Raw genomic sequence first — 12,361 nt, forward strand, 5'->3', positions numbered from 1 at the left:
TTGAAATTTTATGGGAAAAATGACTGATTTACAGTTCATGGGGGTTGCCTAATCACACATATGAAGTTTTGGACAGATCTGACTTTTTAACCCTCGAAACAGCCCCTGAGACACCAATTAAGGCACTTCCGGTTGTCACAGGAAGCTATAAGTCAACACATATCCTCACTGGGCTATGCTTTTACAGAATCCTGAGTTTTAAGTCCTTACGTTAAGAATTGACTGATTTACACAGGGTTGAATGCACTATGTCTATCAAACTGCAGGCAGGTAATGGAAAAACACTTTTAGGGTGATTTTAACCACTTCCGGTTGGTCCAGGAAGCTTAGAATCAACACAGGTAGACCTCATACTGGCCTGATGGACTGTTACCAAAGACAGGTTCATACGGCATTCATAACCCATATAGACTTCAGGTTGAATTTAGGGGTAAAGGCAATGTATTCCTATGGGGAGAGAAATCAATGCAAACTTTTGAAGTAAACACCATCTTTTAACTATTAAGGGTTAATGCCACACTGTCAACGTTAGGCTTGCACGGATCGGAAGGACCTTAGGAACATACCTGAGGTCGAATTGTGCTTCTCACCCTAACGGTTCTCTCACTGTCACCCAAAAGCAAATGACGTTGTGGGGCAGGCTTCATTTTGGGCCTACTTTTCTAATGGTCGCTGCGCTCAGACCGAGCGAGCTACGGTCAAGCGGGATATCTCGTTGAACTCGGCACGGCCTAGACATTATGTTTATGCCATTGCCTGCTCTCTGTGTCTTTAAGAACCGCACTTTTCACTCCATCCTTGCTGTGTGTGCGTGTGAGAGCTTTTTCTTTGACATCTGCTGGGAGAAATGACTGATTTACAGTTCACGAGGGTTACCTAGTCACACATATGAAGTTTTGAAAAGATCTGACCTTTTTAACCCATGGAAACTGCCACTGTGACACCATTAAAGGCACTTCCGGTTGGCACAGGAAGCTATAAATAAACTCATATCATGATTGGGGTATGCCTTTACAGAATCCCGAGTTTTAAGTCTTTACGTTAAGAACTGAGTTATTTACGGAGGGTTTAGTGAGTGTGTGTTATTTCAGAAAATCATAGAAAATCACAGAAATCTCGCAGAGCTCCGCAGCACACTTTAAAAAGATTCGTAAGAACAACCTGCAACTGGATCTGTAACCGTTGAAAAAAAAAACACCTATCCGTGAACATCACCAAGGTGTCGTTATGCGATTTCTCTTAAATGACGATAGATAAATGGCTGGTTCTTTTTATTGACACCGGAGGCTCCTTGACTTTGACGTGAAGTGGAAAAATAATTTCTCTATTTTCATTTTGGACCTTTAATCCCAGATAAATGGCCATAACTCAAAAACCGTTGAGGCCTAGACGCCATCTTGTTCGGGGCCAACTGCCCATTATGCCGCCCCTACGCTCACCGAGTTTCGGCTTCTAAATATTTTCAGTTTTCGAGATAAGGCCCCGTCGTGAATCGTGATGTTTTGTAGCAATAGCCATATGATTGCTTATGCCCTCTTGTGGGAATTTCCGGGACATGGGAAAAATGACATAAATCTTATTATTTTTGTAAACGGAAACCGAATGTCCGACAACGTTCATTTGATGACTTCCTGGTAGGTCCGGCCCTGCCGCTCGGCCCGACGCCGTCCGCGAATTTTACAAACGATTTCGGACGTCTAGTAAGGACCGTACATTTGCAATATGGACTTTCTCACTAACCATACAGGTACTGCCGAATTCTTCCCTTATGTATGGTAGTGAGGACATCAAGTCAGAGGATGTGTAGTGAGGACAGCAACATCAAGTCAGGGATGTGTAGTGAGGACAGCAACATCAAGTCAGAGGGATGTGTAGTGAGGACAGCAACATCAAGTCAGAGGATGTGTAGTGAGGACAGCAACATCAAGTCAGAGGGATGTGTAGTGAGGACAGCAACATCAAGTCAGAGGGATGTGTAGTGAGGACAGCAACATCAAGTCAGAGGGATGTGTAGTGAGGACAGCAACATCAAGTCAGGGGATGTGTAGTGAGGACAGCAACATCAAGTCAGGGATGTGTAGTGAGGACAGCAACATCAAGTCAGAGGGATGTGTAGTGAGGACAGCAACATCAAGTCAGAGGGATGTGTAGTGAGGACAGCAACATCAAGTCAGAGGGATGTGTAGTGAGGACAGCAACATCAAGTCAGGGATGTGTAGTGAGGACAGCAACATCAAGTCAGAGGGATGTGTAGTGAGGACAGCAACATCAAGTCAGAGGATGTGTAGTGAGGACAGCAACATCAAGTCAGAGGGATGTGTAGTGAGGACATCAACATCAAGTCAGAGGGATGTGTGTGAGGACAGCAACATCAAGTCAGGGATGTAGTGAGGACAGCAACATCAAGTCAGAGGATGTGTAGTGAGGACAGCAACATCAAGTCAGGGGATGTGTAGTGAGGACAGCAACATCAAGTCAGAGGGATGTGTAGTGAGGACAGCAACATCAAGTCAGGGATGTGTAGTGAGGACAGCAACATCAGGTCAGAGGGATGTGTAGTGAGGACAGCAACATCAGGTCAGAGGGATGTGTAGTGAGGACAGCAACATCAAGTCAGAGGGATGTGTAGTGAGGACAGCAACATCAAGTCAGAGGGATGTGTAGTGAGGACAGCAACATCAAGTCAGAGGGATGTGTAGTGAGGACAGCAACATCAAGTCAGGGATGTGTAGTGAGGACAGCAACATCAAGTCAGAGGGATGTGTAGTGAGGACAGCAACATCAAGTCAGAGGGATGTGTAGTGAGGACAGCAACATCAAGTCAGAGGGATGTGTAGTGAGGACAGCAACATCAAGTCAGAGGGATGTGTAGTGAGGACAGCAACATCAAGTCAGAGGGATGTGTAGTGAGGACAGCAACATCAAGTCAGAGGGATGTGTAGTGAGGACAGCAACATCAAGTCAGAGGGATGTGTAGTGAGGACAGCAACATCAAGTCAGAGGGATGTGTAGTGAGGACAGCAACATCAAGTCAGAGGGATGTGTAGTGAGGACAGCAACATCAAGTCAGGGATGTGTAGTGAGGGACATCAAGTCAGAGGGATGTGTAGTGAGGACAGCAACATCAAGTCAGGGATGTGTAGTGAGGACAGCAACATCAAGTCAGAGGGATGTGTAGTGAGGACAGCAACATCAAGTCAGAGGGATGTGTAGTGAGGACAGCAACATCAAGTCAGAGGGATGTGTAGTGAGGACAGCAACATCAAGTCAGAGGGATGTGTAGTGAGGACAGCAACATCAAGTCAGAGGGATGTGTAGTGAGGACAGCAACATCAAGTCAGGGGGATGTGTAGTGAGGACAGCAACATCAAGTCAGAGGGATGTGTAGTGAGGACAGCAACATCAAGTCAGAGGGATGTGTAGTGAGGACAGCAACATCAAGTCAGAGGGATGTGTAGTGAGGACAGCAACATCAAGTCAGAGGGATGTGTAGTGAGGACAGCAACATCAAGTCAGGGATGTGTAGTGAGGACAGCAACATCAAGTCAGAGGGATGTGTAGTGAGGACAGCAACATCAAGTCAGAGGGATGTGTAGTGAGGACAGCAACATCAAGTCAGAGGGATGTGTAGTGAGGACATCAACATCAAGTCAGAGGGATGTGTGTGAGGACAGCAACATCAAGTCAGGGATGTGTAGTGAGGACAGCAACATCAAGTCAGAGGGATGTGTAGTGAGGACAGCAACATCAAGTCAGGGGGATGTGTAGTGAGGACAGCAACATCAAGTCAGAGGGGTGTGTAGTGAGGACAGCAACATCAAGTCAGGGGATGTGTAGTGAGGACAGCAACATCAAGTCAGAGGGATGTGTAGTGAGGACAGCAACATCAAGTCAGGGATGTGTAGTGAGGACATCAACATCAGGTCAGAGGGATGTGTAGTGAGGACAGCAACATCAAGTCAGAGGGATGTGTAGTGAGGACAGCAACATCATGTCAGAGGGATGTGTAGTGAGGACAGCAAAATCAAGTCAGAGGGATGTGTAGTGAGGACAGCAACATCAAGTCAGGGATGTGTAGTGAGGACAGCAACATCAAGTCAGGGATGTGTAGTGGGGACAGCAACATCAAGTCAGAGGGATGTGTAGTGAGGACAGCAACATCAAGTCAGAGGGATGTGTAGTGAGGACAGCAACATCAAGTCAGAGGATGTGTAGTGAGGACAGCAACATCAAGTCAGAGGGATGTGTAGTGAGGACAGCAACATCAAGTCAGAGGGTGTGTAGTGAGGACAGCAACATCAAGTCAGAGGATGTGTAGTGAGGACAGCAACATCAAGTCAGAGGGATGTGTAGTGAGGACAGCAACATCAAGTCAGAGGGATGTGTAGTGAGGACAGCAACATCAAGTCAGAGGGATGTGTAGTGAGGACAGCAACATCAAGTCAGAGGATGTGTAGTGAGGACATCAACATCAGTCAGGGATGTGTAGTGAGGACAGCAACATCAAGTCAGGGATGTGTAGTGAGGACAGCAACATCAAGTCAGAGGGATGTGTAGTGAGGACAGCAACATCAAGTCAGAGGATGTGTAGTGAGGACAGCAACATCAAGTCAGAGGATGTGTAGTGAGGACAGCAACATCAAGTCAGGGGGATGTGTAGTGAGGACAGCAACATCAAGTCAGGGATGTGTAGTGAGGACAGCAACATCAAGTCAGAGGATGTGTAGAGGACAGCAACATCAAGTCAGAGGGATGTGTAGTGAGGACAGCAACATCAAGTCAGAGGATGTGTAGTGAGGACAGCAACATCAAGTCAGGGATGTGTAGTGAGGACAGCAACATCAAGTCAGAGGGATGTGTAGTGAGGACAGCAACATCAAGTCAGAGGGATGTGTAGTGAGGACAGCAACATCAAGTCAGAGGGATGTGTAGTGAGGACATCAACATCAAGTCAGAGGGATGTGTGTGAGGACAGCAACATCAAGTCAGGGATGTGTAGTGAGGACAGCAACATCAAGTCAGAGGGATGTGTAGTGAGGACAGCAACATCAAGTCAGGGGATGTGTAGTGAGGACAGCAACATCAAGTCAGAGGGTGTGTAGTGAGGACAGCAACATCAAGTCAGGGGGATGTGTAGTGAGGACAGCAACATCAAGTCAGAGGATGTGTAGTGAGGACAGCAACATCAAGTCAGGGATGTGTAGTGAGGACAGCAACATCAGGTCAGAGGGATGTGTAGTGAGGACAGCAACATCAGGTCAGAGGGATGTGTAGTGAGGACAGCAACATCAAGTCAGAGGGATGTGTAGTGAGGACAGCAACATCAAGTCAGAGGATGTGTAGTGAGGACAGCAACATCAAGTCAGGGATGTGTAGTGAGGACAGCAACATCAAGTCAGGGATGTGTAGTGGGGACAGCAACATCAAGTCAGAGGGATGTGTAGTGAGGACAGCAACATCAAGTCAGAGGGTGTGTAGTGAGGACAGCAACATCAAGTCAGAGGGGTGTGTAGTGAGGACAGCAACATCAGGTCAGAGGGATGTGTAGTGAGGACAGCAACATCAAGTCAGAGGGATGTGTAGTGAGGACATCAACATCAAGTCAGAGGGATGTGTAGTGAGGACAGCAACATCAAGTCAGAGGGATGTGTAGTGAGGACAGCAACATCAAGTCAGAGTGATGTGTAGTGAGGACATCAAGTCAGAGGGATGTGTAGTGAGGACAGCAACATCAAGTCAGAGGGATGTGTAGTGAGGACATCAAGTCAGGGGATGTGTAGGAGGACAGCAACATCAAGTCAGGGATGTGTAGTGAGGACAGCAACATCAAGTCAGGGGATGTGTAGTGAGGACAGCAACATCAAGTCAGATCGATGTGTAGTGAGGACAGCAACATCAAGTCAGAGGGATGTGTAGTGAGGACAGCAACATCAGGTCAGAGGGATGTGTAGTGAGGACAGCAACATCAAGTCAGAGGGTGTGTAGTGAGGACAGCAACATCAAGTCAGAGGGATGTGTAGTGAGGACAGCAACATCAAGTCAGGGGGTGTGTAGTGAGGACAGCAACATCAAGTCAGAGGGATGTGTAGTGAGGACAGCAACATCAAGTCAGAGGGATGTGTAGTGAGGACAGCAACATCAAGTCAGAGGGATGTAGTGAGGACAGCAACATCAAGTCAGAGGATGTGTAGTGAGGACATCAACATCAAGTCAGAGGATGTGTGTGAGGACAGCAACATCAAGTCAGGGATGTGTAGTGAGGACAGCAACATCAAGTCAGAGGGATGTGTAGTGAGGACAGCAACATCAAGTCAGAGGGATGTGTAGTGAGGACAGCAACATCAAGTCAGGGATGTGTAGTGAGGACAGCAACATCAACATTTCCATTTACATTTAAGTCATTTAGCAGACGCTCTTATCCAGAGCGACTTACAAATTGGTGCATTCACCTTATGACATCCAGTAGAATAGTCACTTTACAATAGTGCATCTAAATCTTAAAGGGGGGTGAGAAGGATTACTTATCCTATCCTAGGTATTCCTTAAAGAGGTGGGGTTTCAGGTGTCTCCGGAAGGTGGTGATTGACTCCGCTGTCCTGGCGTCGTGAGGAGTTTGTTCCACCATTGGGGGCCAGAGCAGCGAACAGTTTTGATTGGGCTGAGCGGGAACTGTACTTCCTCAGTGGTAGGGAGGCGAGCAGGCCAGAGGTGGATGAACGCAGTGCCCTTGTTTGGGTGTAGGGCCTGATCAGAGCCTGGAGGTACTGAGGTGCCGTTCCCCTCACAGCTCCGTAGGCAAGCACCATGGTCTTGTAGAGGATGCGAGCTTCAACTGGAAGCCAGTGGGAGAGCGGAGGAGCGGGGTGACGTGAGAGAACTTGGGAAGGTTGAACACCAGACGGGCTGCGGCGTTCTGGATGAGTTGTAGGGGTTTAATGGCACAGGCAGGAGCCCAACCAACAGCGAGTTGCAGTAGTCCAGACGGGAGATGACAAGTGCCTGGATTAGGACCTGTGCCGCTTCCTGTGTGAGGCAGGGTCGTACTCTGCGGATGTTGTAGAGCATGAACCTACAGGAACGGGCCACCGCCTTGATGTTAGTTGAGAACGACAGGGTGTTGTCCAGGATCACGCCAAGGTTCTTAGCGCTCTGGGAGGAGGACACAATGGAGTTGTCAACCGTGATGGCGAGATCATGGAACGGGCAGTCCTTCCCGGGAGGAAGAGCAGCTCCGTCTTGCCGAGGTTCAGCTTGAGGTGGTGATCCGTCATCCACACTGATATGTCTGCCAGACATGCAGAGATGCGATTCGCCACCTGGTCATCAGAAGGGGGAAAGGAGAAGATTAATTGTGTGTCGTCTGCATAGCAATGATAGGAGAGACCATGTGAGGTTATGACAGAGCCAAGTGACTTGGTGTATAGCGAGAATAGGAGAGGGCCTAGAACAGAGCCCTGGGGGACACCAGTGGTGAGAGCGCGTGGTGAGGAGACAGATTCTCGCCACGCCACCTGGTAGGAGCGACCTGTCAGGTAGGACGCAATCCAAGCGTGGGCCGCGCCGGAGATGCCCAACTCGGAGAGGGTGGAGAGGAGGATCTGATGGTTCACAGTATCGAAGGCAGCCGATAGGTCTAGAAGGATGAGAGCAGAGGAGAGAGAGTTAGCTTTAGCGGTGCGGAGCGCCTCCGTGATACAGAGAAGAGCAGTCTCAGTTGAATGACTAGTCTTGAAACCTGACTGATTTGGATCAAGAAGGTCATTCTGAGAGAGATAGCGGTAGAGCTGGCCAAGGACGGCACGTTCAAGAGTTTTGGAGAGAAAAGAAAGAAGGGATACTGTTCTGTAGTTGTTGACATCGGAGGGATCGAGTGTAGGTTTTTCAGAAGGGGTGCAACTCTCGCTCTCTTGAGGACGGAAGGGACGTAGCCAGCGGTCAGGGATGAGTTGATGAGCGAGGTGAGGTAAGGGAGAAGGTCTCCGGAAATGGTCTGGAGAAGAGAGGAGGGATAGGGTCAAGCGGGCAGGTTGTTGGGCGGCCGGCCGTCACAAGACGCGAGATTTCATCTGGAGAGAGAGGGAGAAAGAGGTCAGAGCACAGGGTAGGGCAGTGTGAGCAGAACCAGCGGTGCCGTTTGACTTAGCAAACGAGGATCGGATGTCGTCGACCTTCTTTTCAAAATGGTTGACGAAGTCATCTGCAGAGAGGGAGGATGGGGGAGGGGAGGAGGATTCAGGAGTGAGGAGAAGGTGGCAAAGAGCTTCCTAGGGTTAGAGGCAGATGCTTGGAATTTAGAGTGGTAGAAAATGGCTTTAGCAGCAGAGACAGAGGAGGAAAATGTAGAGAGGAGGGAGTGAAAGGATGCCAGGTCCGCAGGGAGGCGAGTTTTCCTCCATTTCCGCTCAGCTGCCCGGAGCCCTGTTCTGTGAGCTCGCAATGAGTCGTCGAGCCACGGGGCGGGAGGGGAGGACCGCGCCGGCCTGGAGGATAGGGGACATAGAGAGTCAAAGGATGCAGAAAGGGAGGAGAGGAGGGTTGAGGAGGCAGAATCAGGAGATAGGTTGGAGAAGGTATGAGCAGAGGAAGAGATGATAGGATGGAAGAGGAGAGAGTAGCGGGGGAGAGAGAGCGAAGGTTGGGACGGCGCGATACCATCCGAGTAGGGGCAGTGTGGGAGGTGTTAGATGAGAGCGAGAGGGAAAAGGATACAAGGTAGTGGTCGGAGACTTGGAGGGAGTTGCAATGAGGTTAGTGGAAGAACAGCATCTAGTAAAGATGAGGTCGAGCGAATTGCCTGCCTTGTGAGTAGGGGGAAGGTGAGAGGGTGAGGTCAAAGAGGAGAGGAGTGGAAAGAAGGAGGCAGAGAGGAATGAGTCAAAGGTAGACGTGGGGAGGTTAAAGTCGCCCAGCACTGTGAGAGGTGAGCCGTCCTCAGGAAAGGAGCTTATCAAGGTATCAAGCTCATTGATGAACTCTCCGAGGGAACCTGGAGGGCGATAAATGATAAGGATGTTAAGCTTGAAAGGGCTGGTAACTGTGACAGCATGGAATTCAAAGGAGGCGATAGACAGATGGGTGAGGGGAGAAAGAGAGAATGACCACTTGGGAGAGATGAGGATCCGGTGCCGCCACCCCGCTGACCAGAAGCTCTCGGGGTGTGCGTTAACACGTGGGCGGACGAAGAGAGCAGTAGGAGTAGCAGTGTTGTCTGTGGTGATCCATGTTTCCGTCAGTGCCAAGAAGTCGAGGGACTGGAGGGAGGCATAGGCTGAGATGAACTCTGCCTTGTTGGCCGCAGATCGGCAGTTCCAGAGGCTACCGGAGACCTGGAACTCCACGTGGGTCGTGCGCGCTGGGACCACCAGATTAGGGTGGCGCGGCCACGCGGTGTGGAGCGTTTGTATGGTCTGTGCAGAGAGGAGAGAACAGGGATAGACAGACACATAGTTGACAGGCTACAGAAGAGGCTACGCTAATGCAAAGGAGATTGGGTGACAAGTGGACTACACGTCTCGAATGTTCAGAAAGTTAAGCTTACGTAGCAAGAATCTTATTGACTAAAATGATTAAAATGATACAGTACTGCTGAAGTAAGCTAGCTGGCAGTAGCTGCGTTGTTGACACTACACTAATCAAGTCGTTCCGTTGAGTGTAATAGTTTCTGCAGTGCTGCTATTCGGGGCTAGCTGGCTAGCTAGCAGTGTTGTTAACGTTACGTTGCGTTAAAGAACGACAATAGCTGGCTAGCTAACCTAGAAAATCGCTCTAGACTACACAATTATCTTTGATACAAAGACGGCTATGTAGCTAGCTATGTAGCTAGCTGCGATCAAACAAATCAAACCGTTGTACTGTAATGAAATGAAATGAAAATGTGATACTACCTGTGAGTGCGACCGGGTTGTTGGGTTCAATTCAGTAGACGTTGGCTAGCTGTTAGCTGTTAGCTGTTGGCTAGCTAGCAGAGTCTCCTACGTTAAGGACGACAAATAGCTGGCTAGCTAACCTCTGTAAATTAAGATAATCACTCCAAGACTACACACTCTAAACTACACAATTATCTTGGATACAAAGACAGCTATGTAGCTAGCTAACACTAAACTAATCAAGTCGTTCAGTTGAGTGTAATAGTACTACAGTGCTGCTAATCTGTGGGCGTTTGCTAGCTGGCTAGCTGCTGGGCGAATAGCAGTGAAGGCTACGTTAGGGCGACGAAATACGATAATTATGCAATTATCTCTGATACAAGGACGGCTTTGTAGCTAGCTAAGAAGAAATTGCTAGGATTAGACAAATCAACCGTTGTACTATAATGAAATGTAATCAAGTCAGAGGGATGTGTTGTGAGGACAGCAACATAAAGTCAGAGGGATGTGTAGTGAGGACAGCAACATCAAGTCAGAGGGATGTGTAGTGAGGACAGCAACATCAAGTCAGAGGGATGTGTAGTGAGGACAGCAACATCAAGTCAGAGGATGTGTAGTGAGGACAGCAACATCAAGTCAGAGGGATGTGTAGTGAGGACAGCAACATCAAGTCAGAGGGATGTGTAGTGAGGACAGCAACATCATGTCAGAGGGTGTGTAGTGAGGACAGCAACATCAAGTCAGAGGATGTGTAGTGAGGACAGCAACATCAAGTCAGAGGGATGTGTAGTGAGGACAGCAACATCAAGTCAGATCGATGTGTAGTGAGGACAGCAACATCATGTCAGAGGGATGTGTAGTGAGGACAGCAACATCAAGTCAGGGATGTGTAGTGAGGACAGCAACATCAAGTCAGAGGGATGTGTAGTGAGGACAGCAACATCAAGTCAGGGATGTGTAGTGAGGACAGCAACATCAAGTCAGGGGGATGTGTAGTGAGGACATCAACATCAGGTCAGAGGGATGTGTAGTGAGGACAGCAACATCAAGTCAGAGGGATGTGTAGTGAGGACAGCAACATCAAGTCAGGGATGTGTAGTGAGGACAGCAACATCAAGTCAGAGGGATGTGTAGTGAGGACAGCAACATCAAGTCAGGGGGATGTGTAGTGAGGACATCAACATCAGGTCAGAGGGATGTGTAGTGAGGACAGCAACATCAAGTCAGAGGGATGTGTAGTGAGGACAGCAACATCAAGTCAGAGGGATGTGTAGTGAGGACAGCAACATCAAGTCAGAGGGATGTGTAGTGAGGACAGCAACATCAAGTCAGAGGGATGTGTAGTGAGGACAGCAACATCAAGTCAGAGGGATGAAGACCACTTCTCAGTTCCTATGCTTCCTGGCTGATGTTTTGGTCACTTTTGAATGCTGGCGGTGCTTTCTCTCTAGTGGTAGCATGAGACGGAGTCTACAACCCACGCAAGTGGCTCAGGTAGTGCAGCTCATCCAGGATGGCACATCAATGCGAGATGTGGCAAGAAGGTTTGCTGTGTCTGTCAGCGTAGTGTCCAGAGCATGGAGGCGCTACCAGGAGACAGGCCAGTACATCAGGAGACGTGGAGGAGGCCGTAGGAGGGCAACAACCCAGCAGCAGGACCTCTACCTCCGCCTTTGTGCAAGGAGGAGCAGGAGGAGCACTGCAAGAGCCCTGCAAAATGACCCCCAGCAGGCCACAAATGTGCATGTGTCTGCTCAAACGGTCAGAAACAGACTCCATGAGGGTGGTATGAGGGCCCGACGTCCACAGGTGGGGGTTGTGCTTACAGCCCAACACCGTGCAGGACGTTTGGCATTTGCCAGAGAACACCAAGATTGGCAAATTCGCCACTGGCGCCCTGTGCTCTTCACAGATGGAAGCAGATTCACACTGAGCACATGTGACAGAGTCTGGAGACGTCGTGGAGAACGTTCTGCTGCCTGCAACATCCTCCAGCATGACCGGTTTGGCGGTGGGTCAGTCATGGTGTGGGGTGGCATTTCTTTGGGGGGCCGCACAGCCCTCCATGTGCTCGCCAGAGGTAGCCTGACTGCCATTAGGTACCGAGATGAGATCCTTAGACCCCTTGGTGCGGTTGGCCCTGGGTTCCTCCTAAAGACAATGCTAGACCTCATGTGGCTGGAGTGTGTCAGCAGTTTCTGCAAGAGGAAGGCATTGATGCTATGGACCGCCCGTTCCCCAGACCTGAATCCAATTGAGCACATCTGGGACATCATGTCTCGCTCCATCCACCAACGCCACGTTGCACCACAGACTGTCCAGGAGTTAGCAAATGCTTTAGTCCAGGTCTGGGAGGAGATCCCTCAGGAGACCATCCGCCACCTCATCAGGAGCATGCCCAGGCGTTGTAGGGAGGTCATACAGGCACATGGAGGCCACACACACTACTGAGCCTCATTTTGACTTGTTTTAAGGACATTACATCAAAGTTGGAT

At 49.3% G+C, this 12,361-nt stretch overlaps 1 long non-coding RNA gene across 1 annotated transcript; it reads left to right on the forward strand.

The window, feature by feature from the left end:
• Positions 1–3,855: 3,855 nt before the first annotated feature.
• On the forward strand, positions 3,856–11,081 carry LOC127923267 (uncharacterized). The gene is made up of 3 exons (XR_008113849.1): positions 3,856–3,993; positions 10,881–11,018; positions 11,054–11,081. It is a non-coding gene; the product is annotated as an uncharacterized LOC127923267 (long non-coding RNA).
• The last annotated feature ends 1,280 nt before the right edge of the window (positions 11,082–12,361 follow it).

Source organism: Oncorhynchus keta, unplaced genomic scaffold (assembly GCF_023373465.1).
Source record: "Oncorhynchus keta strain PuntledgeMale-10-30-2019 unplaced genomic scaffold, Oket_V2 Un_contig_2910_pilon_pilon, whole genome shotgun sequence".
Taxonomy (NCBI): domain Eukaryota; kingdom Metazoa; phylum Chordata; class Actinopteri; order Salmoniformes; family Salmonidae; genus Oncorhynchus; species Oncorhynchus keta.